Source organism: Sapajus apella, unplaced genomic scaffold (assembly GCF_009761245.1).
Source record: "Sapajus apella isolate SASKATOON/1434 unplaced genomic scaffold, GSC_monkey_1.0 scaffold22, whole genome shotgun sequence".
Classification (NCBI taxonomy): Eukaryota; Metazoa; Chordata; class Mammalia; order Primates; family Cebidae; genus Sapajus; species Sapajus apella.
Window position 1 is genome coordinate 17,010,232 of NW_022436962.1, and position 24,817 is coordinate 17,035,048.

The following is a 24,817-nucleotide window of genomic DNA, read 5'->3' on the forward strand; positions in this document are numbered from 1 at the left end:
TCGGAGTTGAACATATAAGCTTCCCAAGCTCATAACAAAGAAAAGACTGGTTTTATTCATTTTTATCTCCATTAAAGTCATTTTAAATAATTAACAAGTTTTTCTCTGAAAGCAAGGCTACAAATCAGCACATATTTACAATTAATTAGTTAACACATGTGGAGATGAGATACAGATGCTCCTGAGTAAAAGTCATAGAAACACATCAAATGTTTGTCACGTACCACCAAATTCTGGGGTCTATGAACATTCCTGAATTTTAAAAGGCATAAAATACAAGAGAAGGGTGTACAAAGGAAAATAGCAGATACAATTTCAGAAAATAATGGATATAATAACTAAGCAAAGTTATGAAAGATTACTGAAGAAATAAATGGTGCTGTACTCCGTCACCAAAGATATAACATTTTGATGGAGGGAGGCTTTACATTGAGATAAAAAGCTAAAAAGTAGCTTTTGAAACTAAAGAAGTCATCAAGAGAGCGTTGCTTTGGGTCTTCGGAGACCTGTCTCTAATCCAATCAATTCTAAAACTTTTTACACAGCCTACCCAGGGAAAGCTAAGCAAGTCACTTAATGCTTGAGTGTTGCAGGAGAATTGAAATAATTACAAGAGCTAAAGGATTGCTAGAGTCAGTGTGGTCACCATGTTAACTGTCACCAAAGGATTCTTACCTGCCAAGAAAATGGTGTGTTACAATGTTTTTGCTTCTTGTGAGAAGGCAATTTAAGTGGCAAGGGCTAAATTCTGAAGACAGCCAAGTGTGACTCTAGATCCTTCTCTCTCTGTTCATGATTGGTTCTCTCTTAGGTAAGTGTCCCTGCTTCTTGTCAAGCAGCTGGTGTTCTTGGGTTGCCCTCACCCCTCCCTCTGTTCACAGCAACAGGCCATCTACTAAAGTTAACATTATCACTGACTTGTTTCTCTTACTGATCATAAAAAGATTTGCAGTTTGCAGGAATACATTTTTACTGCTTCTGTATAGGTCTGATGTCATCTGAAAGCGAGTGATTACGGACCAGAGGCCTTCCCCACCAAACATCAGGCCAGGCTATTTGAATGGTATCGCTCTTGGCTGCACCTTGCTAAATGGCAGTATGGTCTCTCAAGGCACTTCTGTCTCCCAGGCCTCCTTCCCCTCCGTCTCCAGGACTGCCTTCCTTCCCATGGTCATAGAGTCCTTCTCCATCCCTCCAAAACTCATTCATAAGAACTCACACGAGAAGCTACACTTCTCCACTAGAGAAGTTTGTTTTTCTGGTTCCAAAAACAAATTATTATCACTGAAGATATTTCAGAGATAACCTAACTCAGTGACTTTCATTCTCTAGATCTCTAGGGAAATGTGGTTATTATCACTGGGACCACTAGATTAGGACCTCAACAAAAGGAGCTTCATCTTTATACTGAAGTATAATAAAATATCCATTTAATAAAAGGAGTTATGTGCTTAAAACAATGATCTCTTTAAGTATGACAGACTTCTCTGTATAAATGTAAGTATTAAGTACTAAACCTTCATTTGAAGAAAGGTATTCTCTGCTCAACAATACAACTCAATACTGTCATTGGATAGGGTAAGAGACCTTTAAGGAGGAACAGGAAAATTAAAATAGGTAATAACACATGTGAGTTCTACCAAACCTTTAAAAAAGAGACTATTTTTGTACCACGGAAACAGCACAGAGCCTGGCACCTGGTTTGTACTGAATCTCTATTCTCTTTCTTCTCTTCCAGTCAGTGGTTTTAGTTACCTTGCCGTGTTGTTTTAAGATGTGATCTAAGGGCTTAAACACCCACACCCATTCCAACTTCCCAGGACATTCAAATTCTGAAGAACACAGAAGTGCTGCAGAAACTGGAAACTTCTGCCCCATTCTTGCCATTTCCCCAGGCCCCGGCCGTCAGCCTCAGGCATATAACTGCTGTGGCCACACCTTCCGCCAGCCATGCTTGCCTAGGCTCCAGAATAAGAGTGGCACAGCTTAGAAAGATTAAGGTACCATAACACACTGAAACAGAATCACTTAGGCTGCCTCAATCCTGGCAAAGGGGAGGGTATTATTTGCAAAGCCCCCTGCTGAGTCTCCCAGGTGCTAGCTAGACAGGCTCAGGAGATAGTTTGGCAGCCACCCTGGAAAAAATGCCTGTGTCTCTGCAAATAAATCTGCCAGTGTAGAAAGCACTGGGTTTTCCCCCAGTGCTTGTGCAAATAGTACTCTGTGCTTTGCTGGTATTGGAAATTCCTTGGTGTAAGTAGCTCTAGACCATGAAAATTGAAGTTATGGATTTCTTGTCATTGTTGTTACCCTTGACCTGTTGGGAAATAATTCCCAAAATCAATGGTCATACTTCCGATTATTCACAACTGAAAAATCTTTAGTAACCAGAAAAGCAAAATGTGTTCCCTGAATTCCCCTTCACAGCTCAACAACTGACAGTAAGACTGAGCAAGTCCTGAAGTCTAGCACAGAGGAAGGTAGGCACGCATGTGTCAAAGCATAATATGAGCATGGGCATCTGTGTGTAGGTGTCTCCTGCTGGAAAAATCCATGAACAATATGTAGATTACCAATGGAGCATTATTTATGTCTTTTCTTCACTTAACATGTAGGAATTTGTAGACTCAACACTGCTTATACATGTGGAAAAATCTCAGAAAAGTGGACACATTTCTAAGCAAAACACAGGTATCAACGTTTATTCCAGAAGCAAAAGCCTTTAAGAAAATCAAGGCCATAGAAGAAAATTTTAACGTTGTCCTGAAAACAAAACAAACATCAAATCAAAACTCTTCTCCTCTCCCCAAAGGCACCTGGCCTTCAGAGTTTTATGGGTGAATTCTATCAACTATTCAAAAATAAGTTATATTGTATAAATACTATACATATATATACATATACACAGTATTTATACATGGGTGAATTCCATCAACTATTCAAAAATAAGTTATATTGTATAAATAGTATACATATATACAGTATTTATACATATATGCACAGTGTTTATATATATAACTCAATTTCTTTATAAAATCCACATGTATTGGCCGGGCGCGGTGGCTCACGCCTGTAATCCCAGCACTTTGGGAGGCTGAGGCAGGTGGATCACAAGGTCAAGAGATCGAGACCATCCTGGTCAACATGGTGAAACCCCATCTCTACTAAAAAAACTACAAAAAATTAGCTGGGCATGGTGGCGCATGCCTGTAATCCCAGCTACTCAGGAGGCTGAGGCAGGAGAATTGCCTGAACCTAGGAGGCGGAGGTTGCGGTGAGCCGAGATGGCGCCATTGCACTCCAGCCTGGGTAACAAGAGTGAAACTCTGTCTCAAAAAAAAAAAAAATCCACATGTATTAATATAAATTATAAAACATAATCAAATCCAGTCCAGCAGTATATATAGCAAAAATAATATTATACTACAAATCGGGCTCATTAGTTGCACCAAGCTGATTTGGACTTTCTCCTGCATTTCACTTAGAAGCAAGTTTCTTGATAGATTAATTAGTTTTTCTAACTTTTAATAATGGTGAAAGCAAATATTTCTTTTCTGGGCTGCCAGCTAACTCAATCACTATGTGCTACTATCTTCTAATTTTTTTATTTTACTAGGGCAAAGTAGCCTTTGCTCTTTCAGCCATTTTAGTTTGCAAGGTTACCTAACTCAGGTCTTGTCTTACTGGAACATATCTTTTTTGGAACTCTGAGTTTTTGGAAAAAGCCAGATTCATCTTGTGCAGCTTTAAGGACTTACCTCAATAACTTAAATAGAGAAGAATTTGGCCAGGTGCAATGCCTGTAATCCCCGCACTTTGGGAGGCCAAGGTGGGTGGATCACGAGATCAGGAGTTCAAGACCAGCCTAACCAACATGGTGAAACCCATCTCTACTAAAAATACAAAAAAATTAGCTGGGCATGGTGGCATGTGCCTGTAATCCCAGCTACTCAGAAGGATGAGACAGGAGAGTAGCTTGAACCTGAAAGGCAGAAGTTGTAGTGAGCTGAGATCGCGTCACTGTACTCCAGCCTGGGTGACAAAGTAAGACTCCGTCTCAAAAAAAAAAAAAAAAAAAAATAGAGAAGAATTTTAAAAATCCAGGAAAGTAATGCCAATTAAAGATAGGCCATTCATTCTACATAAAGGGAATCATGATTTTTTATTTTGTGAAATACTGAATTAAAATTAAAACCTGTTTGTTTATATTCTAAGAGAAAAGGATAAGTAGGATAAGTGCTGACTTGGGCAGTACTGATCCCAAGCAATTTGATAAAGCTCATGGGAGTTGCCATTACAGGCAACAGGACTCTTTGGCAGAAATAATATATGAAATGTGTCTCCTTATTTTTAATATTTTAATTGTTTTCAGCTCATCAACTATCATCAGTATTAGTGTATTTTATGTGTGGCCCAGGACAATTCTTTTTCTTCCCATGTGGCCCAGAGAAGCCAAAAGATTGGACACCCCTGGCTTAGGCTTTATGTCTCGATTCTTTGGTGCTGAAACTTTTGAAACTAAGAACACTCTTTCTATTACACACAGAAAAAAGCCACGCTTCAGCAAATTGAAAGCCTTGATTTTCAATACTGTTTTCTCAACACTGAGTTTTAAGACCCTATTGAGAAATCTAAGTGGTCAAAACCTGGATTCTTTGGTCCCTGCATTTCCTTTATGAATCCCTTCTAGAAGCAGGACTTGCCCATGGCTGAATGGGGAAGAGTCAAAGATAACTGGAGTTTAAGGCAGGAGGGCCTCAGTTAATACATCTAAATTTTATGTTGCATTTTCAGCAATAGTTTGTCACTGCAGGATTATACATAGCAATAGACAATTGTAGACAAACCAAATGTCATCAGCATGGGGATTGTTTCAATAAATTGTGTGACCTTATGTCTCTTTAAGGTGAACTCAAATTGGGTAGAACTAACCCCAAGAATAATTATCACCATAACCACACAAAAATTATACCTGTTTAAAAAAAAAAGCTTTATTTGTGCTTCTAGGTGTAAATTTGTATTTTGATTCCATGGTTTGTGAAATATTAATCATCCACTAAAAGCTTGAGGTTGAGCTATAGCTATGAAGTGAAGTAGAAAGTTATTCATAATATATTGTGGAGTTTTAAAAGTACATATAGGGATATTTTTAGATAACATAACTTCACTTTTGTGCTTTTTAAAAACTTGATATATCAGCCAGGCACAGTGGCTCATGCCTGTAATCCCAGCACTTTGGGAGAGCCGAGGTGGGTGAACTAGCCTGGCCAATATTGTGAAGACCCATCTCTGCTAAAAATACAACAGTTAGCCAAGTGTGATGGCACACACCTGTAATCCCAGCTACTCAGGAGGCTGAGGCACAAGAATTACTTAAACCTGGGAGGCAGAGATTGCAGTGAGCCAAGATCATGCCACTGCACTCCAGTGTGGGCAACAGAGCAAGACTTGGTCTCAAAAAAAAGTGGCGGAGGAGGGGCAATATATCTTTATGTATATCTACAAAGCACACACACAATGTGTCTACACATACACGCACACAATGTGTGAGAACACACCACATCATAATAAATGTCATTTCTACATGCTCCTGTATCTACAAAACCCCACTGTCTCAGCCTAAAAGCTTTTAAAGCTGGTAAGCAACTTCAGCAAAGTCATAGGATGCAGAATCAATGTGCAAAGCTCACAAGCATTCCTATACACAAACAACAGACAAATAGAGAGCCAAATCATGAATGAACTCCCATTCATAATTGCAACAAAGAAATAAAATACCTAGGAATACAACTTATAAGGGAAGTGAAGGACCTCTTCAAGGAGAACTACGAACCACTGCTCAAGAAAATCAGAGAGGACACAAACAGATGGAAATACATTCCATGCTCATGGATAGGAAGAATCGATATTGTGAAAATGGTAATGGCCATACTGCCCAAAGTAATTTATAAGGTCAATGCTATTCCCATTAAACTACATTGATATTCTTCACAGAATTAGAAAAAACTACTTTAAAATTCATATGGAACAAAAAAAGAGCCCATGTAGCTAAGACTATCATAAGTAAAAGACCAAAGCTGGAGGCATCACACTACCTGACTTCAAACTATACTATAAGGCCAAAGTAACCAAAACAGCATGGTACTGGTACAAAAGCAGACACACAGACCAATGGAACAGGATAGAGAACTTAGAAATAAAACCATACATCTACCATCATCTGATCTTTGACAAATCTGACAAAAACAAGCAAGGGGGAAAAGATTTCCTGTTTAATAAATGGTGCTTGGAGAACTGGCTAGTCTTATGCAGAAGACTGAAACTGGATCCCTTCCTTACACTTTATACAGAAATTAACTCAGCATGGATTAAAGACTTACATGTAAAACCTAAAACTACATACACCCTAGAAGAAAATCTAGACAATACCATTCAGGGAATGATTAACAGGCATGGGAAAAGATTTCATGATGAAAATATTGAAAGCAATTGCAACAAACGCAAAAATTGACCAATGGGAACTAACTAAACTAAAGAGATTCTGCACAGTGAAAGAAAGTGTCATCAGAGTAAACAGATGACCAACAGAATGGGAGAAAATTTTTGTAATCTATCTATCTGACAAAGGTCTAATATCCAGAATCTACAAGGAACTTAAACAACTTTGCAAGAAAAAAACAAACATTCCAATTATAAAGTAGGCAAAGGACATGAACAGACATTTCTCAAAAGAGGACATTTATGTGGCCAACAAACATATGGAAAAAAGCTCAACATCATCAATCATTAGAGAAATGCAAATCAAAACTGCAATGAGATACCATCTCATGCCAGTCGTTATAAAAATGTCAACAAACAACAGATGCTGATGAGGTTGTGGAGAAATAGGAACACTTTTATACTGTTGGTGGGAATGTAAATTAGTTCAACCATTGTGGAAGACAGTGTGGCAAACCCCTCAAAGACCTAGAACTAAAAATATCATTTGACCCAGAAATCCCATTACTGGGTATAGACCCAAAGGAATGTAAAAATAATTTATTACAAAGATACATGCACATGTATGTTAATTGCAGCACTATTTACAATAGCAAAGAAATGGAATCAACCCAAATGCCCATCAATGATAGAATGGATAAAGAAAATGCGGTACATACACCACAGAATACTATGCAGCCATAAAAAGGAATAAGAACATGCCCTTTGTATGGACATGGATGGAGCTAGAAGCCATTATCCTCAGCAAACTAACAAAGGAACAGAAAACCAAACACTGCATGTTCTCACTTATAAGTGAGAGTTGAACAATGAGAACACATGGACACAGAGAGGGAAACAACACACACTGGGGCCTGTCAGAGACAGGCTGGGAAAAGAGAGTATCAGGATAAATAGCTACTGCATGCTGGGCTTTATACCTAGGTAATGGGTTGATAGATGCAGCAAACCACCATGGCACACGTTTATCTATGTAACAAACCTGCACATCCTGCACATTTATTTCAGAACTTAAAATAATTTTAAAATAAATAAATAGTCATTTCTGAGTAATGGAGATAGGCAAGGAAGCATTTAGGTAAGGAGTCAATTTTTACGTTTGCTTTATGCATTTCCATAGTGTTTGAAATTTTTTTTACAAGCACATTTGTTTGCAGGAGGCATGTTAAGAGACAAGGGCAAAGAAGCAGTGGGGCAGGGGTTGGGGGTAAATGTACCCTTCACTGTCAGACAGGAAACAAGATTCTGGCCTGGATGCATGCATCCCTTTATCTGGTTTGTGCCAGCCCATGGGCAGTCTTCAGTGACCAGCCTGCCTTGGCCATCGGATACTCCACCTGAAGAAGGCAGGAGGGAGCAGTGGTGCAGTTACCAGCTTGGGCTACGGAGTCAGACAGACCTGCGTCTGAAGCTTAGTCTGTGGCTTGTTCACTTGTCAGTCTTAAGTCATGTTTGTTCTTTTATGAAATAACACCTACCCTTCAAACTGAGTAATAAATGAGATGTGCTGTGGGAGGTGCCTGGTATAACGGCATGTGTTTAGTAGAGGATAGAATAAGAAGTCAGATAGGACAAATTACTGTTAACCTTGAGAAGTGTGCCTGCAGGGTGGTCACTGGCATTTTAAATGCCACCATTGGTGCCTTATTCTTTTTTTCTTATTTTTCTTCAATGTAATAGCCCAAATCAACCCACATTGTGCACCTGGTAAACGAGGCAACCACAGTACATGAACAGGAGTACATGTGCCCTATCCTCAAAAGGTGAAAGCTCCCAACGGGTGTACAGGTGTGTGTGTTACAGATTGGAGGGGGGCATCAAATACACACAAGTCATAATGCTGCATTGTGCTGTTCTCAGTGTGGTCATGGGTCTACAGTTTTTACCACAGTGAAGGGAGACGTGGAGTAGAGTGGAAAAGAGGCAGAGGAACTTTATTTAGGAAGATGAGGGTTCAGGGTAAGTAATCAGGAACAAAATTAACTTGCAAAACAGATGGCACAAAAATCACTCTCTGAGTTTGGGTAGAGGGCAAAATGGGAGAATGGAAGGAGATGGTGAAGCAGGCACACCGCTTTGGGCTTAATGAGAATGAACACTCACACTTCTGGGAATTGGAGCCTTGCGCAGAGCATGTACAAAGCTGAAGGCAGAGGAAATCTGGGCCACCCACACCCACACCTACCGTGACCTCTCACCTTGAAGCCTCAGGAAAGGGAAAATCAATGTGCTCCCGAAGTGCAGGAGCCCAGGGTTTGGGGCTGGAATTTGACCCATGCAGAGTGTTTACTGATCTGGAGACGGATAGGTTCAAATGAGCTCATCTTTATCTTGAGAGGAAATTAGGCAGCCCAGACCCAGACAAAGCCACATTTTATTCAATGAAAATTTACCACCACCCCACCCTCCCAATGCACACAATATTACATGAAACATCTGCCTAAGTAACCTAGTCTCCAAAGGTTGGTTCTAAAAGATCAACAAATAGGAACTTATGAGCTTAGAGAAAAACCAAAAAAATTATTTCAGAATATCTTACATTTACCCCTCATGCTGATCTGTATCCTCTTTTTTTTTTTCACAGTTTGCAAATATTGACTAAGTTCAAGGGTAGTGGTATAAGGTCTAACTTCAGGGTTAGCATGAGGTGAAATACTTAAGATGGTGCAATCCTGTCCTAATGAAGAACATATTAGATCCCAAGGTTGGTTTATGGTCAGTTCTTGTTCCTGCCCCAGTTGATATTTGTTTTATCAAGTCAGGAACTATTTTTGTCATCATTGTTAATCTTCCTCTTGCCAGATCTGTTTCGGCCGAGGGCATGCACTTGAGGTATGTTAGAAGAATGGAGTGCAGTATTGTGGGAAAGAATTATCACTAATTCTGTCTGCCTACAGCTTCCTCAGCCCTGTTCATCTGATCTCAATTCCCTAAACAAAATTGTAGATGGAAAGTCCTGTTAAGTCCATGACCTGGTTCCAGAAGGTAGATTTTTGAGCTGAAAGAGCAAGATCACAGCATTCCCATGATGACAACAGGTCTTTGTTATGTTGGAAAGACTTTTGACTTGTCCATCAGGTGAGATCTTGACAGAATATTTTGCCAGTAAAGAAGTCTACCACTAAATGGGTAGTTCCAATACTGTTAGGCTCATCTTTGGCCTCGATATTATGCAGATCTTACCTCAAGGACTCCTGAGACCTGTCCTAAGATGTCTAGTGGTTCTAGCTGGAACCAGAATGAGCTGGCATTTCTGACCCATGGGTTTTGGAAGAACATAGATCCTGATTCAAATCTTAATTTTTCCAAGCCTCAGTTTCTTCATGTGTGAATATAATCATGACAGTGTTCTCCTTGCAAGGTTGTTATGAGGATTAAATGTGGTATTGTATCTGAAATCATTTAACACAGTGCCTGTTGCTTAAAATGGGATTAATATGTTTTAGTGTCCTTCCTTCCGCTCAGCCACTCCAGCTGCTGGTGTATCCCCTTTCTCTGCTGCATACATTTGACATAGTGGAACAAGGCCAATAATGCTTGAGGGGATACCATCCTAGTTAGAATGAATAGAGAAAAGGAAAGGTTGAACAATGTGCAGAACATCAATATTCCCTTTAAACTTGTCTAAGCGTAAATCATCGGGGCTCCACTGACATTTGAAAGAATGCAAATATATAAATAAATGTATAGTTGTGTGACTGCTTCCTAGACCTGGACACAGCTCCACCCCTAAAAAAAAGTCTCCATGTGGAGACCTCTGTTTGGAGAGATTTTTAATCTAAAAATCATAGGGATGATCACATTATTATTTTGAGTATTAATAAATGGACTCAGTTACCAATAAACTGATGAGTTTCCCAGATAATTTTTCAAAGGAGGTGATATTCTTTTAGCCTCATAGCAGCCTCAGCTGCTATGTCCTTCCTAGAGTTCTACCCATTAATATCTCTTGTTCAAGGTATCACATCTAAAATTTCTAGTAGTTTATGTGACATTTAGCTATTTCCTCTCTTAGCAATGGTTGGAATCCACCATGCTATATCCTCTTGTTGGATATCCTGAATTCTCCAAAGTGTTTCAAAACAAACTTGCTTTTAACTTTTAAATAATACGGCTATTTACAAAGTAGATGGCCAAACACAGGAATATACACATTTAGTATAAGCCAGTATACAAAGATTCTAATAGCAATAATTATTTCCATATTCAATGCAGTCAGTTCTTCAGTTTATCCAAACTGGCCACACGCAAGATTAGTATGAACAATACAGCACTGAAAATGTACTATATTTATATTTGACTCTGGAGATCAAACATGTCAACCTTGAGAGGAAATAACGTATTTTTGGCTCTAGCCTTTGTTTCTCTACTCTGGATACTTCCCAGTATCACCAGAGCTAGACTGGAGGAAGAAACGGGAAAAAAACCCTGGATGATACTTAATAAATATCTGGAGAATTAATATGTATTTCATTCTATTTTTTCTATGTGTTAGCAACAAACTACTGGAATATCCAATGGAAATAAAATAGTAATTAAACCTATAAAATATTAGGAACAAAGCTATAAATAAACATCTAGAATATATAGTGGAAATAATGTAGTAATCAAACCTATAAAATCTTAGGAATAAAGCTATAAAACTGTAAAGCCACAAAGACCTAAAAAATAGAGACAGACAATAATGATGATGATAATAATAATAATAATATTTAATGTGTTATTTTAATGTTCCAGGAATTCGCTCAGATTTTTACATAGGTGATTTCTTTCATTTTCTTGGAAATTTCATGAGGCAGTTAACACTACTGTCATCCTCTAAAATTTGACTGAGATTATCCATCTCAGCTCACTGTAACCTCTGCCTCGTGGGTTCAAGGGATTCTTCTGCCCCAGGCTTAGATTACAGGCATGCACCACCACACCTGGCTAATTTTGTATTTTTAGTAGAAACAGGTTTTCTCCATGTTAGGCCCGTCTCAAACTCCCAACCTCAGGTGATCTGCCCACCTCGGCCTCCCAAAGTGCTGGGATTATAGGCATGAGCCACCACGCCTGGCCTATCATCATTTTTCAAAACAAGGAAACTAGGATATAGCGAGATAAGGTTACTTTTTGAATGAAAACATGCAAAATGATAAATATAGTTATTTTTCCTAATTTACTCAATAACTTTACTTGCAAATTAATGCAATGAATTTACTCTATAAATTAAAGTAATCCCAGTTAAATTTCAGAGGACTGTTTATAGATGTCAGCACAACTACTCTAAAGTTCATGAAAAAGAGAAAATGCTTTACACAAAACCCAAAAACACTGGTAAAAAGAGGAAATCAATTTTAAAAACATTAAAATTATATTAAAGTTCAATGAGGCTGACAGAGATGCCTACTTGCAACATAGTCTGACACACAGAAGACACTCAATACATGTTTGGAGAATTAATGTATATTTTATCTATTGTTTCTATGATTTGCCCCAATAGATATAAAAACAAAATGTATAATCACAGTAATTAAATATGTATTAATAATACAAGAATTGAAGGAAACAGTTCAAGGAAGCAGATCAGAAAATCCAGAAACAGGTTGCGCACAGTGGCTCACACCTGTAATAGCAGCCCTTTGGGAGGCTGAGGTGGAAGGGTTGTTTATGGCCAGGAGTTCAAGACGAGCCTGGGAAACATATCAAGGAGACTCCATCTCTATAAAAATAAAAAATAAAAAAACTAAACTAAACAAAACATTAAAAAGTTAGCCAGGTATGGTAGTGCATGTGCATGCCTGTAGTCCCGGCTACTTGGGAGGCTAAAGCAGGAGGATTGCTTAAGTCCAGGAGTTTGAGCTTGAAGTGAGCCATGATCATGCCACTGTATTTTAGCCTGGGTAACAGAGTAAGGCCCTATCTTGGAAAGAAAAGAATAGGGGAAGGGATGGAGGGAGGGAAGGGGAGGGGGAATCCAGAAACAAATACAAGTAAACATAGAAATTTAGTCTATGATAAAGATTACTTTCCATTCAGCAGGGAAAAATAAACCATTCAACAAATAGCATAGGAATAATTTGCTAATGATATGAAAGAAATAAAGTTAGATTCACATCTCATGACATATACAAAAATAAATTATTGACAGAAGCTTGAAAATATATACTCAATACACAAGCACACATACACATATAACACGTATATGAAGCTTCTGGAAAACTAATTTAATTATCTTGCAGTTTAGCAGACATTTTAAGCAAAACAAAATCCAGAAGCCATAAAGAAGTAAAATAAAAGATATGGCCACATAAAAGTTACATCTCAGCTACAATAACAACAAAAGCATGGGAAAAGTTAGAGAAAATAAGCAGAGAGAAAACGTATATTAAGTATACATAGACTATCAAGTCTTAATGCATTAAATGTACTTGTAAGTCAGTAAAAAATTATACCATTCAGTGGTAAAATGGGCAAAGGGCATGAATAGTCAATAGGGAAGAAATAAAAATGGCCAATGAACATTTGAAAATACGGGCTAGGCATGGTGGGTCACATCCGTAATCCCATCACTTTGGGAGGCCAAGGTGGGCAAATCACTTGAAGACAGGAGTTTGAGACCAGGCTAGCCAATGTGGTGAAACCCTGTCTTTACTAAAAATACAAAAATTAGCCAGGCGTGGTGGTGCATGCCTGTAGTTCCAGCTACTCAGGAGGCTGAAGCAGGAGAATTGCTGGGACCCAGGAGGCAGAGGTTGCAGTGAGCCAAGATTGCACCACTACGCTGCAGCCTGGGCAACAGAGTGAGACTCCATTTTGGGGAAAAAAAAAAGAAGAAGAAGGAGAAGAAGAAAAAAAAAAAGAAAAGCTACTTAACTTCATTGGTAATCAGACAAGTGCAAATTACAACATAATACCATTTTTGCCAATTAGATTTGAAAAATTGAAAATATTGATATTATCCAGTTTTGACAAGGGCATGAAGAAAAGAACAGTCTCACACACTATTGCAAGATTATAAATAGTAGGGGTTTTTAATAGAATAAGTTGACTGTAGTTCTGGTAGAATTACTAGATCATATTAAATTTTGACAAACAGTCATAAAATGCACAAAAAATATATGCGTCTTCATTAAAACATTGTTTTCAAATGCAAAAATAAGATCTTTCAGTAGATAAATGATTAATACCATAAAATGATTTACACAATAAGTAGCTTCTTATAAATCAACACAAAAAGACCTCCCAGGCAAACTATTAACTAAAAAAGGCTAGGAGCTGAATAATGTAGTATTACATTTTGTTGATTCTAAAGATCGTTTTTTAAAATATCAACACTTTTGAAATGGCGATGCATCATGCAATCAACAGTGTTTAATACTTATAGTAGCATCTTTTTCTTCTTAGTAGAACATAAAATGATGGGATGTCTTATAATTGTATCTTAGATATGGATGAAATACAGTAAATCACATGATCCCATAAAATACACTTATTTATATATCTAACAGAATAAGTAATTGAGAATTTACTTGATGCCTTCCTTGTGTACTAGTCTTAAGAGGAAATGAGAAGAGGGAGGAGGAAAATTTTCTTCCTTTCCCTTTAAGGGCAGCCTGACCCTTGCATTTTTGAATTTGGCCCATTCATTCCAGGGGACTTTACAAACCTTTAAGCATCCCATCTGTAGGTTAATAGCACTGTCCCTGAGAAAGAAGGGATGGAGGCTTTTGTGCCTAAAGAGGAAGGGAGGGATGTAGATCAGCTCAAGGTCCTTGTGCCTAGGAGGTGATGGGAATTCAGGGTTCAGGTTAGGAGTAGGAATAAAACTGCTTCCCAGAAGCAAGAGGGGAGGGAGAACTGCTGCATGGGTGACTGTGAAGCAGAGTGATAAGTATGTTCATTGAAGGCAGAGGAAAAGAGGTCTGCCACCAAGTCGTCAGGAGGGCAGAAGTGTCCCAGTAGAGTCACCTTCCACTACTAGCCTTTAGTGTTATAAGCAGGAAGCAAGGGGACAAGAAACACAATTGACTAGAGACCCAAGGTCCATCCTCAATCTTCCTGGGTCCCATAAACCCTGGGGTTCTTGATCAACCTCAAGGGAGAAAGAGAGTCCCCTTAGATAACTGAGACTAGACATGTAGCCAGCAATGGTGGGTAGGGGCTGGGACATGTTATAAAAGAAAATGTCCTCTTGTTTGCTTCTGAAAATCTAGACTAATTTTTACCAGAGATAGATTAGAAATATATATATATATAGCTAGATATATCAATAGGTGGTATATCAGTAGCACCATCGTAATGTATTTGTTTATTTAACACATGTATTGAGCTCATCTTAGCACTCAGCTGGGCCCAGGGGGAAACCACATACAGGATGAAGTCTACAGTCAAGGAGTACATGGTCTACAAGGTGGTAAACCTTCCAGAAGCAGAGCAACTCGGTTGCATGTGTCCCCCTTTCCTCCCAGGTAAATTTGCGGCTCCCTGCTGGTTGCTGCCACCAAGTGACTTGGCAGCAGGTGTGGCTTCTCCAACTTAGAACCTGAAGCAGTGTGTTTCAGGAATCTTGAAGTTACAGTTTCGCTTGAATTGTGTGCAGTGGCCCCAGCATGGCCTGTGATAAATTGCTGTCTGGGAAGCAGCCATGCCACTTCTCAAACAGCTACTTAGAGTTGTCTGAGAAGAGTCATTTCACTCTGGGGGCAAAAGGCCTCTGCAGCCACAGCTACAGTGAAGCTGCAAGACAGTCTTCCCATTCATTCCTTCAAAAAATATTTGTTCTAGCCTTCACAGCAATAGTGACGTACAATAAATATAATTCTTACCTTCATGGAAGCTATACCCATGTGGAGGAGATAAGTTGTTCACAAACACTAAGGAACTACATCAACTAAAAGGTTTTTAATTGGTAAAGGAGCAGAGTAGTATGAAGAAAAGGAACTTAGCGGATGAAGCAGAAGTTCCTGGAGCTGGGGCAGGAGCAGGCTGACTTCCCTGAGAAACAGACTTGGCACTGAACTCTAAAGGTTGAGTTGTGGGCAGTGACCAAAGAGGAAGGAAAATGGTACTAGGTCCAGGGGACAAGGAGTACAAGGGCCTTGTGTTTGGAGGAAATGGAGAGGATTTGAGGGCCTGAAAGGAGACTTGCTCTGGAGCCATGGAGCCAAAAAGAAGATGTTTCCAAGACTGGATGGAGTGATCGGGAATATTGATTGGAGGAGGAAAAACAGTAAAGTATTTTCTTCACTTTACCAGACAGATAAAATTGGCTTACATTTGCAAAGAAAAGGAAAGAGATTTACAAGTGACTGATCTGCTTCATCTCAAAAAATTTTTCAAAAAAAAATATCTTCTATGTGAACAGCAGCAGTATTCATTCACTTGGTGTAAATCAAGATGCTACAGTCATTCTGCCATTATTCTCTCAATCCCCAGATCTTATCAAGAATCATTTCGCTGTCACTTCATCTCCCTTACATCACTGAAATCCATTCACTTCTCTCCAACCACTATGTCAGTATCTTGGTTCATGGCACCATCGACTGTTATCTTAGCATCTACAATGGCAACAAATTGACAATATTGTGATTGGCTTCCCTATCTTTAGCATTTCTACTCCACATCCATTCATTCCCCTGCACTGCATCCAGAGGTGATTTTTCTAAAGCATTATTCTGTCCCTGTATTCAAAATCTTGTGTGTCTTACCATTGCTCCAAAATAAGGCCCAAACTCCTCACCATAGTTCTTAATATCCCTTCTAATCTATCTCTCCTTACTTCACTGCCATTCTCTATTCCTGCCATAGTAAGCTACTTATCTTGTGCTGGTCTCTTTTTGTTCAGTCTCATGGCCATCCTCCACCCTACTGCTGTAATCAATCCATCTTTCGATATCACATCTGTGACTATGGTATTTCCCAAATTAAGACTAACCTGGGGTTCCTTTTCACTTCAGTATTATATTTGATTCCCTTAACATAGCAGGTAAGACTCCTTAAGATATGACCCCTACCATTTTCTTCAGCTATGTTTTCTACTACTTTCTTCCTTCCCTCTAATTATTGTTCTTCACATCCCTATGATATTAAATTGCTTGCGATTCCCAAGACATATGCTGTCATTTAATGCCTCAATGCATTTGCGTAGATTCCCTCTGCCTGGTTGTTTTTCTTATTGCTGCTTGAACTCTTTGTTACTCCTTAAAACATTATTCAGATTTTGAATACGTGAACCTAGAATATAATATCAATCCAAACTATAAATCAAGTATGAGAATAATAATTTCAATTTGTACTAATTCAAAAGCTTAGTTTTTTATACATTCTTTTTGAAAAATTTTACCTGAGATGTATTCCAACAGGATGAAGGTAAAAACCAAGAAACAGGAGGATGTGGAATAAAGAAAGAGTAAAACAAACTAAAAAGTTATATAAAGGACAGGTAGACAGCTGTGCAGCTGGCTGAGATTAAATTATTAATAGTTCAAATCAGAACAGGAACCCGATGGTTCCAAAAAAGACGTCTTCAGAATTTTTTTTTTTAATTCTGCAGACTAAGTAAGAAAGTGGTAGCTACTTGTGAAGTGATAACAAAACAGATGCTCCTTTTCATAATAAGGAAAGCAAATAGAAACTCTAGGAGGATTCTAAAAACAAAAAGCAAAAACAAGAAAGTAAAATTAAAGAAATATAAAATGTCGTATGAGTTCAATCAATCATTTACAAGAGAAGATAATCCATTTTAGAAAACTATATACCATGCAAACACTAATCAAAAGAAAGCTGATATAGTGATACTAATATCAGACAAGTAGGCTGATAAAAGAAATTAAAAAGAAGTTTAAGAAAGAATCATTTTAATATTAACTCTAGAAATATTCTCCCTCAAGTAATATGAAGTCCATGCAAGCAAGTAAATGATCGGAGGACAGGCAATTTGCTATTAGGTGTAATGCTAACACCTAAACCAGTGCCTGAGATACATCAGGGCATCGATAACTATTAATTTAATGAATGACTTTGAACCAGTAAAGAAGAAAATATTGTTCTGGCACTGCCTGGCTTAGGAGTGTTCAAAACTTATAAATTGTATTAATACAAATGCTGTTTGCTAGGATTTTTTGTTTTTGTTTGTTTACCATTGAAAAGCAACATATGGAACTAACAGACAGGACTAAAAAGATGATAACAGAGAATAACATAAATGTTATCAGCCTTGACAATGAAAAAGCAAAGGTATGATTGACCAAAGTTAAGAGGTAGAGGTAGAGAGAAAGTGGGGCTATTAATACATTCACCTTGAAAGTCAGAAGACACGGTCTAAAGGTGATAGAATTAGAACCAGAACTAGAGATTTAAAGGTGATATTTGAAGTTACAAAGGAACCTATGACAAGGAGGACCCTGAATGGCTGTGAAACTTCTGTCTGTTATGTACCACCCCTAAGTGATCTTAACCAGTCTCAAAGATTGAACTATCATCGATGCACTGACAACTCCCAAATGTGGAGCTTCTGCTGGATGAACTCCCAGACTATTATATCCGACTGTCTATTCAACATTTCCACGTGGATGTCTACTAAACATTTCGAGTTTAACATGCCCAAAATGGAACTCCTAATTTCTCTACCTAGTCAAGCCTATTCTCCCCACAGTCTTCCCTGACTGAGTAAACTCAATTCTATCCTTCTAATTGCTGAGACCAAAAACTTTGGACAGGTCTTTGATTTTCTTTTTCTCTCACATCTCATATCTGACTCATCAGCAAACCTTGTAGGCTCTTACATTCAGAACTGCATCAAGACACCAGCACTTCCCATCTCTCTATACAATGCTGATCTAAGCTATATTATTCCCACCTGATCTCCCGGCTTCTGCCTTTGCCCCATTCTACAACATATTCTCAACACAGCAGCTATAGTGATCCCTTTAAAATGTGAGATCATGTCATTTCAAAACCCTTCTTATTTCAAAAGCTAGTCTCCCTCAGTGTAAAAGTCAAAGTCTTTCCCATGGCCTCGAGGCTCTATATAAGTGGACCCCATGATCTCTCTGACTCCATCTCCCAATCATTCTCTTCATCCTGCTGTTTTAGTCATCCAGCCCTCCTTGCTGTTGCTCAAACACACGGAGAACATCCCAGCCTCAGAGGCTTTGAACTTGCTATTCCTGTTATCTGGGATATTCAACCCTCAGATATCTACATGGTTCCATTGCCCAATTCCTTCTGGTCTCTGATTAAATGTCACCTTATTTAGGAGACATTCCTTGATGATCCCATCTGAAGTAGAAACTCCCACCCTAGAATTTGACCCTAGTCTGTCTGGCTCCAGAGTTTGTGCTCTTAACTACTACATTATCTGGTCTATGAAGCTCTCAGGTTTCTTTCATATTCTCTATCATATGCCCATCACCTAGGTTTTCCACAACAAAGGAGAACCTAAGAACTGTCCCTGCAAGCAATAATCATTCCCTGTTAGAAACTGAGAGGAAGAAGGAAAATTGCAAGCACTGATAATAGATGTTTTTTCCTGGAAAGAAAAGAGTGATAATTTTCCCCCTAGTATAAATAAGAGAAACAAAATGCATGGGAGGAAAATGTATTACTAACTGTGGGAAGGGGAGAATGGAAGGCGGCTTTAAAGATCTCTGCATGAGAGGACTCCAAGCCATCAGTATTACATTCTACCTTGGAAGACCATGATACGTAACTGCTATCATCCACATGGAAGGTCCCTCAATCATCTTTTAGAATTACAGCAGCCACGTGCTAATGTCTCAGGGAGACCTCTCATCTTCACAGATAGCTGCACTCTCTTTGATTCTGCATGGCAGGCAGTATTTGGGCAGCTCTCAAGGTACTCATTAGCTGGTGAGCATGTCTTGTACAGTCCTCTTACTTTAAACATGGGCAGAACCTGTGAAGGTGATGAGAGATCACTTCCATGAATAGGTTACATTACATGGCAAAGGTGAGGATATTTTGCAGATATACTTAAGGTTCCTAAGCAATTGACTTTGAGTTCATCAAAAGGGAGATTATCCTGAGTGTGCCTGGCCTAATTAGCTAAGCTCTTAAAAGAGAGTCTCCTGCTGGCCTTGAAAAAGCAAACAATCATGTGCAAACTGTCTATAAGGGGTGCCATGGCAAGGGCTTGACGGCAGTCTCTAAGTACTGAAAGTGGTCCTTACTCACCAGCCAGGAAGAAAACAGGGACTTTAGTCCTACACAATAAGTGAACCCTGCCAACACCTGGAGAACTAGGAAGAGAATCCCATGACTTACCTCTGATCACAGCCCTGGCTGACACCTTGACTTCAGCCCGGTGAAACCCTGAGCTGAGGACCAACTCACCAGTACCAAGACTCTTTCCCCTTGGAAATGTGGAGATAATCAATTTCTGTTGCTTTAAGCCACTAAATTTATGATAATTTGCTACAGAGCTATATAAAACCACTGCATACTACAATGTCAATGGCAGTGTCTGTTTGGGTGGTGTTGCCCTTATAAGGAGGCACTAGAGCCTAAAGGGTTACAGCCCTGGGAACCCCAGTCCAGGAGGGATCAAAGGTGACTGGTCAGGGGAATCCTATTTGAGGCAAAGGGATGCTATGAGACTGTGAAGGAGGGCTTGGTGCTCAGTGACTTGGACAAGATGTGAGCTAGGTTTACCAAGCACTTTGCAGAAATGAGAATGAAAACAAGCAAATTCAAGTGCAGAACAGAGTCTTGAAATGTTACCAAACCAGTAATGGAATAGGTTGAATGAAGGCTGGAAAGAAGAGCAGAAATCACAATAAAAGATAATTGTCCTTATGCTTAGTTAACATGAGATCTAGAATAAGACAGAGCTGGGTTCAAATCCCCCAGCCAATCTCTTAGCTCTTAAACAAGTGACTTGACCCACAGTTTCATCTTCTAAAACAAGCTTCAAAACACCAGGTTGCTGTGATAATTAAGAGAACAGGTATAAACTCTCTAGTACAAAGCCAGGTATACAATAGATACCTAATAAGTGATAATTATCACTATATGATCATAAAACATTGCCATATGTATGCATTTTCTATGGCTTTGTAACAAATTGCCACAAATTTGGTGGTTTAAAGTAACGTGAATTCATTATTATGTAGTTTCTGTGAGGCAAGAATGTCGGCATGGGTTAATTGGGTACTCTCACTTTAATAGGGGTAATTTCCCCCAAACGCAGGACACACAAATCAGGCTCATTTGGGAAGCGTGGTCCCAGCCACAGTGATGACAATGCTTTCCTTAGAGATTCCTGCCCTCCAAGCAGGAGTGATGGAGGAAGGGTGGGGGTACGGAAATGAAAGGGGATAGGGGAAATCCTGATCAGTCCTCATCAAACACAGCGTCAAAAAAAGTACCAGAAAGAGAACAGAGCTTGAGTCAGGGTCAAACGCCTTTCCCACCTCTCTGCTCTGCATCTGAAGCTGTGTGTCTTGCTATTTAATGGAACTCTCTAATCGAACAGTACTTACTCCTCAGCAGACAGATATTATTTCTTACACCATTAAGTTCACTGTCACTTGTAATCGCGTAATTCTGAAATGTTAACATAGGCTCTTCCAGGGCTGGTGTCCCTGCCCCAGTAAACGGGGTCCGTGTCCCTCTGAGGACTTGCCTACCTTCACTTAAATATTTTCCCTGGGTCTGGGGCATGGGGAATATTCAGAGAAGGCAGACATCAGCCTGGTTCTGAGCACCAGTGTCTCTGCAGTAACTTCAACACTCCCCACAGTATAGAGCACGAGGGCTGCCTCATAAATCCCGACTGGCTGGTTAATCAACTCACCTGCCCCCACCCTGCAGTGTACACTGTCTAAACCAAGAGCACCCATTTGCCAGTTCTCTGTGCCCCACGCTCTGACACCCACCTCATCATCCCCAGGCTCCCATCAATGCTGGGAGACTCACGGAGCAAGAAGGCCTGATTATTCCTCTCATGGGTGAGTTTATAAATCAGATTAGTGATAGGATTTAAGAGTAAAGCCAGGACTTTTGAATCCTTGTCCAATCTGCTTATTACTCCATCCTACTTTCTATGCAGGGTCTGTGGTCACTACCATCTATTTCCTTCTTCATCCTGGGTCATCTTTTCATGTCTTCCCATTCAATACACTGATACTCAAACCACAGAAGTCTCCCAAGTGCTGCAGAGAAAGGGAGCTGATCAGAGAATTTTGCTTTGCCTCCTCCTCCTGCAATCAGGGCCGGTGCTATGGACATGCAGCTTGGGCAATCGCACAGGGCCCTGTGCTCAAGAGGGTCCCACATTTACTTTACTGCTCTGCTGTTGTCCTCTTGAAGCTTAGTGGTTTTTGAACAAGGTGTCACATTTTTATTTTGAATTGAGCCCCACAAAATTATGTCACTGGTCCTGTCGACAATAAAGATACAACGAACTTTAACATACTTTTGCAAATTGGAGAAAGACTAGAAATCCCCTTCTTATTGGCCAGTTGAACATCAGGCATTTATTGTAATTCACTGTCATATCAGCACTACCTTCAATTAAACTAGGTTGATTTCATTGGCCTGCAGACGAATGAAGTAAGCAAATGGATGTGTAGGAACGGCATGTAAAACATCACAGGATGGCACCCCACAACGGAAGGATTCCTGAAAACTGCTCTCGGCTCCTTCCATCCACCTCCATCCTGGACTCCTCTCGACTCCCTACACACCCTCTTCTCCACTGGAGCTGTGTCATTGACAACATTCCCTTGAAATCTCCTCCGATATATCTTGGCATGCCAGTTCTTTCCCTCATATCCTATTGCTCATCTGTGTTTGTTAAATATTATTTGGCACATAGGAAGCTCTTCAAAACAAGAGACTTGGATTGCAGGGGATGGGCGGTGGGCTTGCGAGTTGCGCAGGAAAGAGGCTGTGCTGGCGCTTCCCCCGTTCCTCATCCCTCCCCCACCCACATCAACACCATGACACAGACAGGCACACAAATGTGTTGAGAAAGAAAAGCACCAGGGCCATAAATACCTTTAGGAAACAAGGCCTGGGAGCTTGCCTAGATTTAAAAGGTTGGATTGTGAAAGTGGCTAGCACTGAGGCTGTTGAATTCCTCTTCTTGTTTTCTAAACTTGTCTCTCTCCTTGGCACTACAACCAGAAACTTCACCGAGAAACTCCACCATTGGCCAGGGTCTAGTGGCACATGCTCTCTAAACAACTGATCCCTGAAAGTCCCCAGTGTGAAAAAGTAAAGCAATCATGTGAAGGAGCGTGGTTCTCTGGCCACAGGTTCTGCTGCTCTCATGGTGTTTAATGAGCAGAACTTCTGATACCCGGGCACTTTTCTAGGATCTATGTGGAAGAATGAAGTGGATTTCTGATTGAGAACTCCCAAGCTACAGGGCAACACCCACACTCCCCCAATCTCAGAATCGTGTTTCTGATCTTGACAGTGACAATCCCATGCATATAAATAACACTTCCTATTTCTCAAGACACTTATTAAGGCAGCATCTAGATGATCTTCGTGGCACCCTGGAGAGATAAGTAGGGCAACCCTTATTCCCATTTTACAGAAGCAGCAGCTGAGTCTCAATGATGCTCATGCTATGCCAGAGGACACTTAGCCTCACACATGTGGCAGCACATTTGAAACCATCGTCCTGGCTTCTGTTTAAAGACTGAGTTCTCATGGCAAAATGTAATTGATGAGAAATCTTTTTTTCCTTTGACTATTAAAGCATTGGCCATCATTTCCCACTTCCCTCTAATTTTTAGGTGCAGGCCTGCCCCAATGAGGACATGCATTCTCTAACTCAACACCATTGTAAAAGACACAATGGCTAGGTAAGGCAACTCACTAAAAGGAGGAAGGAGTTTTTAAGGCTGGAGAAAATGAGACTGGAAAAAGAGGAGGGGCCTGAAAGAGCAGAGAGTGGCACTGATTGAGAAGAAAAGGGGAAAATTATTCCAATTCTAGCACTGCTGGAAAATGGGAAAGTTATTGCTGCACAAAGACCCTCTCAAACCGCCTGCCTTCCAAAATTTCTACTGCACTCTCTGCAGTTACTTGTGTATGGCAGAAGCAGCATCTTTGTATTATATGAACAGTCTGCTTCATAATCAAATACCATCTGTCGCTACATCTGAACTTGTTTTCAACATCTGTGCGTTCTGGTCTTAACAAAGCTTTAAAAACTAATTCAAAAACTTTCATGGATCACTGACTAAATCTGTACATTGACCATCTTTCCACATTGGTTTGCAATGTTTCTTCTATAGGTGCCTCCCTCTGCCTGGGAATAGTGAAGACATATACACTTGGAGGCTTTATTAAGCTTATTTTGTAATGGCCTTGGATAGCCAAGTGCAAGAGAGGGACACTTGCTTATGCACCGAGAGGACCCATCATATTCTTTCTTGGTGCCAATACGGTCCCCTTCTGCCAATGAGAAACCTGTAAGTTGATCAGCTACCATACCCCAATTACTCAAAATGACACTACAGATAAAACGGCAACCAAGGGGAGAATCGACTGTATGGCTCATATGCAGCTAAAGTGTGTTTGAACAAATGGTGAAGTAAAACCATGAGAGCTCTCGGGAGGATAAGGACGCTGTTACTTTGCACATGCTTCAGAAATGTGAAGTACATCTTTACAGAACTTTTGGCCAACCCCCTGGCAGATGTTGACCAGTTTTGCTTATGTATACATCCATTGCAGAACACTAAAACAGAGATTGGAAATTTTAATTTAGTCAAGGCAGTTGGGCTAAAATGATGGCTTTTGTTGAAACCATTAAATAAAGCTGCCTAATGAAGTACAGTACAGGCCTGGCAAACAGAGCCCTGATGGGAAGCGGCCGCTTCCAAGCAGGAGAGAGGGAAGGCAGCGGCCATGGGGGTCTCAGAATGCAGGCAGCATGGCGTCCTTGGACAGAGTGCCAGAGCTTGAGGTGTTGGGGGCAGAAGGGATGGGGGGCTAGGGAAGTGAGGAGATGACACTGACACTGGTGGAATCTCTCTCTCTCTCTCTCTCTCTCTCTCTCTCTGTGTGTGTGTGTGTGTGTGTGTGTGTGTGTGTGTGTGTGTGTGTGTATGTGTGTGTGTGTTGGGGCCAATGAGGGTTTTATTTTGGAAATATTCTCTTGTAAGTTTCAGCTGCACATTTGCAAGCACTTGTGGGCCAGTAGGGAAGTGTGGTGTAGTGAGCAGGTGCACAGCCCCTTGAAGGTGAGTTGAGTGAGTTGGGAGCACAGAGAAGGGAGGGCAGTAGAAGTTGCGAGGCTAGGAGCCTGTGGGAGGGTTAATGAGTCCAGTGATTGATTCTGCTGCTTCAGTAC